The sequence below is a fragment of the Orycteropus afer genome, unplaced genomic scaffold (genome assembly GCF_000298275.1).
Source record: "Orycteropus afer afer isolate SDZICR_OR568_19922 unplaced genomic scaffold, OryAfe1.0 scaffold00364, whole genome shotgun sequence".
Lineage (NCBI taxonomy): Eukaryota > Metazoa > Chordata > Mammalia > Tubulidentata > Orycteropodidae > Orycteropus > Orycteropus afer.
The window spans coordinates 1108115-1114723 of NW_006921951.1; positions in this window are offsets into that span (position 1 = coordinate 1108115).

The window sequence follows — 6609 nt, forward strand, 5'->3', positions numbered from 1 at the left end:
TAAACCATGCAGTATCCCTTGTTCTATTCAAATAACTACCTCTTTGCCCATGTACAGGTTCCATATAAACACAATTAAGTGTTCTGGAATTTGCATTATTCACAATGTTATCCATAATTTTTTATCATCAACATCATCAAATGCATTTGTATAGTCCATTAAACACAGTTAAAACTACTCCTGGTATTCTTTACTTTCAGCCAAGACACATCCGACATCAGCAATGATGTCCTGAGTTCCCCATCTTCTTCTGAGTCCAATTCCAAACTCTAGCAGTACCAGTTAATACACAACTGCAAGCATTTTTGAATTATCTGCAGCAAAATTTCATTTGTGTGTGATATTAATGATATTGTTCTATGATTTCCACATTTTGTTGGATCACATTTGGAATGGTCACAAATACGAACCTCTTCCAGTTGGTATGCAGGTAGTTATCTTCCAAATCTCTTGGCATAAAAGAGTGTGTACACCCAGTACTATATCCTTTTGTTGAAACCTCTCAATGACTATTCTGTCAATTCATGGAGCCTTGCTATTCACCAATTCCTTCAGTGCAGATTGGATTTCTGCCTTCAGAACTATTGGTTCTCTATCATATATTACCTCCTGTGGTGGCTGAATATTGGCCAGTTCTTTTTGGTAATGTGAGGCTGTATATTCTGTCCATTTTCTTTTCATGCTTCCTGCATCATTCACGATTTTTCCCATAGAATCCTTCAGTTTTGCAACTCAAGGCTTGAACTTTTTATTAGTTTTTTTCAGCTTAAAAATGCCAGATATGTTCTTCCCTTGTGGTTTTCTAACTCCAGGTATTTGCATGTTTCTTTACAATATACTACATTGCTTTCTAGATGGCCATCTGAAATCTGGTCAACTATTGTACTTCATAATTATTTTCATTCACTTTAGCTACTCTTCCTTCAAGAACAAGTTTCAGAATCTCTTCTGGCAACTATTTTCTTTTCTTTCTTTTTTTCCAGTCTTTTTAGTGGCCATTTTCCTTCATTTATGATATCATTGATATAATTCCACAACTCATCTGGTCTTCAGTCATTGGTATCCAATGCATCATATATACTCTGCAGGTGATCTCTAAATTCAGATGGGAAATGCTCAAAGCCGTATTTTGGCTCTTGTGGTGGATTTGTTTTGATTTTATTCAGCTTTCCATTTAAACTTGCATATGCACAATAAATGTTCTCTTCCACCACGAGCCCCTACCCTTGTTCTGACTGATGACATTGAATTTCTCCATCTTTCTGTTCCACAGATGTGGTTGATTTGAGTCTTCTCTATTCCATCTGGTGAGGTCCACATGTATGTTGTTGTTGTTGTTATGTGCCATCAAGTCTGACCCAACTCATACTGACCCCTCCTTGGGTTTCTGAGGCAGTATCACTGCCCCATCTTCCTTCCTAGGAGTGGCTGATGGGTTTGAATCACCAGCCTTCTGGTTAGTCAAGAGCCTTAGGCACTATGCTACCAGAGCTCCCAAGGTCCACATATACAGCTGCCATTTATGTTATTGAAAAAATGTATTTGCAATGAATAAGTCATTGATCTTGCAAAATTCTGGCATGCAATATCTGGAGTCATTTCTATCATGAAGGCCATATTTTCTATTTCCCAAATTCACATATCTAAAGTAACTTTTAATACACCATAATTGTTTGGTCACTTTTCAGACTCCAGAAGTTGGTAAAAGTCTTCAATTTCTTCATCTTTGGCTTTAATTGTTGGTGAATAAATTTGAATAACAGTTGTGTTAACTTTTTTTGTAATAGGTGTATTGATGTTATCCTATCACTGACAATATTATACTCTAGGATAGATCTTGAAATGTTCTTTTTAGCAATGAATATGATGGTATTCCTCACCAGTGTGCCATTCCCAGCATAGTAGACCGTACATGATTTTCTGACTAAAAATGGCTAATACCAGTCCACTTCAGCTCACTAATGCCTAAGATGTGGATCTTTATGCATTCCATTTTATTTTTGATAATTTCCTATTTTCCTAGAGTCATATTTTCTAAATTCCGTGTTCCAATTATTAATGGAGGTTTGAAGCTGTTTCTTTTCATTTTGAGTCATGCCACATCTGCAAATGAAGGTCCAGAAAGCTTTATTCCATATGCATCACTGAAGCTGACTCTATTTTGAGAAGAGAGCACTTCTTCATTTGTCTTTTGAGTGCCTTTCAACTGGAAGAGCTCATCTTTTGGCATGATGTCAGAGAATGTTTCACTGCTATTCATAAAGTTTTCACAGGCCTTTTTTTTTTTTTTTTTTCCCCAGATGTGTACCTGGCCACTTGCTTCTTCCTAGTCTGTCTCATTCTGGAAGTGTGATTGAAACCTATCCACCATGGCTATTCTGCTGCTCTTTGAAATATGCATTACATAGTTTCCAGCATCACAGCAAAACACAAGACACCACAGTATGACAAATGAAAGCTGAATGGTGATATTTGACCTAGTGTCTTAAAAACTAAGTACCAAATGGTTAAATGTTAAGAAAAATAAAATATTGCAATATATGGCATTTCAGAATGTAATATGTCTGTCAATTAAAATAAAGTAATTTTCCCTATAAGAAAACTAGTGTTTGAGGTAATAAAGCATTTTAAAGTAAATGAGTTCTGTTTTTTTTTTTTTTTTTAAGTTTTTGTTTATGATCAAACTCTGAGCAAGGATGTAGTGAGTCAAACAATGAAGTAAAACATCTTTGCTCAATCAACATAGAAACTTGATTGAAACAAAGGTAGACGTGAATTAAAAATATTAATAATTTATCTTTTTTTATTCAATACCAGATTAGGTAAAATTAAAATACATAATATATAATTTATTTTAATGCAGAAGGTCAATTCCTTTTTTCCTTTTTTTGTTATGTTAAAATATAAACATTGAGGCACCATAACGAATAAGCCAAATAAATGCAATTATTTTTCCCTTTAAAATTTGTAGATTATTAAACCTGTAGAGAACTTCAATTGAATTTTCCAGATTTTTAATATGAATACATTACATGGTAAATAACGGAAATTTTATATATCAAAAATTGCATGATTAGTCAACTAATGAAAAAAATGCAGTTCCATTAAGATGAATTAATATTACATTTTTTAAAAAAATAGGAAGATATAACAAAAGCATTCTCATTTTATTGCTCTTCCCATAAATATAATAAACACTTTATTATAATGTATGAAAACTCCAGTGTCTTGAGGAAGTATATTAAGGCAGAATTGCAGATTTAGCAGTTAGAAGTCATTGATTCACATTTCCTAGAATGACTTAAGAAAGGTCAATATTTCAATAGCATTATATAGAATTTTTTGTTTCTATTTTATGTAATGCTAATAATCATCTAATTACTCTTTCTCTTGAAAGTTTCAGATGTATAAAGGTAAAGAATATAAAAGGCATCAATTTCACATTCATATAATTATACTTATCTATACTTATAAAAGTAGCAAATCTATAGTTATTCATTCACACAGGAATTTGTCCTTTCTGTTGACAAAGATTAAGGATGTTGTATTTCTTATTGTGATTCTGTTACCCTATTGTTTATTCTGAATTTGTTATTAAAATTTCATTTATTATTAGAATATATCATGTATATTCTGACAAATATACTCCATAATCACTATTATATTTTTAGAATGAAATCTGACTTGCTCATGCATTTGAATAGTTAAAATGCTTCTCATTAAAACTATGCTAAACATGTGTTTTAGCTAAGTGCATAATTTTATACATATACCTGTATATATATATATATATATATATATATATACACACCAACTCACTGTCGTAGAGTCGGATGTGACTCATAGCGATACCTCTTTGGGTTTCTGAGGCAGCATCACTACGGAAGTAGATTTCCCAATCTTCCTTGCGAGGAGTGACTGGTGGGTTTGAACCACTAGCCTTCTGGTTAGCAGTCAAATGCTTTAAGCACTATGCCACCAGAGCTCCCACATATATAGAGGGTACAGGGGAGGTTTTTTTTTATTATTATTATTTAAAATAAAATTTTTGTATTGAATTTATGGGGTGCTGTTGTGTGTCATTGAGTGGATTCCATTGAAACACCAGATGAGAGAGAGTTAGTGCAAAAGCCCCATAGGGTTTTCTTGGTTGTAATCTTTATGCAGGCAGATCACCAGGTCTTTCTTCCAAAAATCCACTGGGTGGGTTGGAACTGCCAACATTTTGGTTATCAGTCAAGTTCCTAACCATTCACCACCAGGGCTCACAATGGGCTTATATACTCAATCAATATTGTTTTTTCTTCAATCCCTCCACCTAACTTGTTTAATCACTATAAATATTACATTTCCTTCAACACCAACCAGCTACCATTTCTTTTAGCTAGGCAGCAGATTACCCAGATTTGTCAATTTTATTTGCACCATACCTCTGTCAATCATAACAGAAGGAAGACAAGTTAACCTTTCACTGCTACTGGGGTGGACAGCCTAAGAGATGTTGTACAGTTAGGTCTATCATTCTAGAAGGGAATCAATGATGCACTGGAGGTGTTACCAATTATTTTCATCTCATGCACAGGTAACCAGATTGTTTAGAACAATTGTGAACAACAACACAAACTGCGTTTGAGACCATTATCTGTTTTGCATATAGTTGAAATCCCCAGTACCTGGAAAAGTAGTTGCATCTTAAGCAAATTAATAAAATTTTGGTAAATGAAAAGATGAACAAATGAATGATTTTCTATAAAACAAAGGAAACTTCACCTATTATTGTTTTTCTAGGTGGTACAAGGGTAAGAACTCTACTGCTAACACCAAGGTCTGCTGTTGGAACCCACTAACTATTCTGTGGGAAAAAAAGATGTGTTGTTCTGTTTCCATAAAGATTATAGGCTTGGAAACCCTATGCAGCATTTCTACTTTGTCCTATAGGGCAGCCCTGCAAGGCTGCTTTGAGTCAGAAGCAACTGATTGCAATGAGATTCTTTTTTTTTTTTTTTTTTTTTTTTTTTTAGTCATGTAGAAATTGCAATAGATGGTGAGTGAAATTTCTAAAGGAACTTTCTTTCTAACTGTTAAAAAGTTACTGTATGGTCTACACAATAAGGCAAGGAAAAGCTTAATTTAATATAGGTAAAGGATAAAACATGCTACATAGAAGCACTAATAAATACAGGGAAAAAACATGGCTACTTAAACAAATCTTCACCATGATTAAGGTCTATCATCACTTAAGTGGCATCTTCATGGGGGCTTGAAGTTAAGCTTACATGTCCACTTAAATATGGTGAAATAGCTTTTGCCTTCTCACTACAAACCCCACTTCTTTTCATATAAACCTGTAAGTAACATTAGTTCCAATAAAAAAAAAAGAAAAACAATAACACTAACACACATACATACTCACAGAAATACTGAAAAAACATGAATTCTTTCATTTTTGCCCCAGAGCAAGTGAATTTGTGATTTAAATTGTATGTAATATGGGGGAAAAAAAAAAAAAACAGAAGAGAATGAAAATCCTTTTGAAGAAGGTAATTACAGTGACACCAATACTGATGCCCTGTAGACTCTCTTCTTCAAGAAGTGCTTTTTCCTTTTCCTTTTTATTAAACATATCTTTCATTGTCTGGATAGAAATACAGTCCTAGTGACCTTTCTGTTTATGCCTCATTTTGAAACACATTCTGAAGTCCTATAATTCAATGTATCTAAAACCAAAAAAAAAAAAAAAAACTCACTGCCATCAAGTCGAATTCAACTCACAATCACCCTTTTTTGGGTTTCCGAGGCAGTATCACTATGGATACCAGCTGTAGGGATCCAGGTGAGGAGAGGGAACTCAGGCACGCCCAAAGCAGCAGGGCTTTAGAGTGAGAGAAAGGGGATTAAAAGGCCAAGAACCTGGACAGAGGGGGAGTCAGATGCAGGGACCCAGGTAAGGGTGGTATGAGAGGTTTCCAGGGAAACCTGGAAGACAAACAGGGAGACAAACCTGTCTGTTGGTTTGTCCTAGCATGGTGATGTGTTGATGTGAGTTTTGAGGCTGAGCCAATGGTGTTTCAAACCCAGTGGGATGCACACGGTGCACAGGTATCAGCCCAGCTTACAGACTGAGACAGACTAGGAAGAAGGAAGAGGCCGTCCACTTCTCAAGTAATTGTCCAGGGAAAACCTTATGAATAACAAAGAAACACTGTTTGATACATTACCGCACAACTTTATGAATAGTCCGGTTAGGTTAGAAGGCTTCAAAATACGACTGGGAAAGAGCCGCATAATCTGAGTAAACCCAGACTTACTCATATGGATAAGGTAAAGCTTTTGAGACCTCCATTTGCTGATGTGGCACCACTCAAATTAAGAGAAACAGCTGCAGACATTCATTAAACATTGGAAGATGCAATGTGCAAAGTAAGAATCTAGGAAAATTGGAAGTTGTTAAAAATGAAATGGAACACATAAATATTGATATCCTCAGCATTGTTGTTGTTGTTGTTGTTATATGCCGTTGAGTCGGACCCGACTCATAGCGACCCCTCCTTGGGTTTCCGAGGCAGTATCACTATGGAAGTAGATTGCCCCATCTTCCTTCCGAGGAGT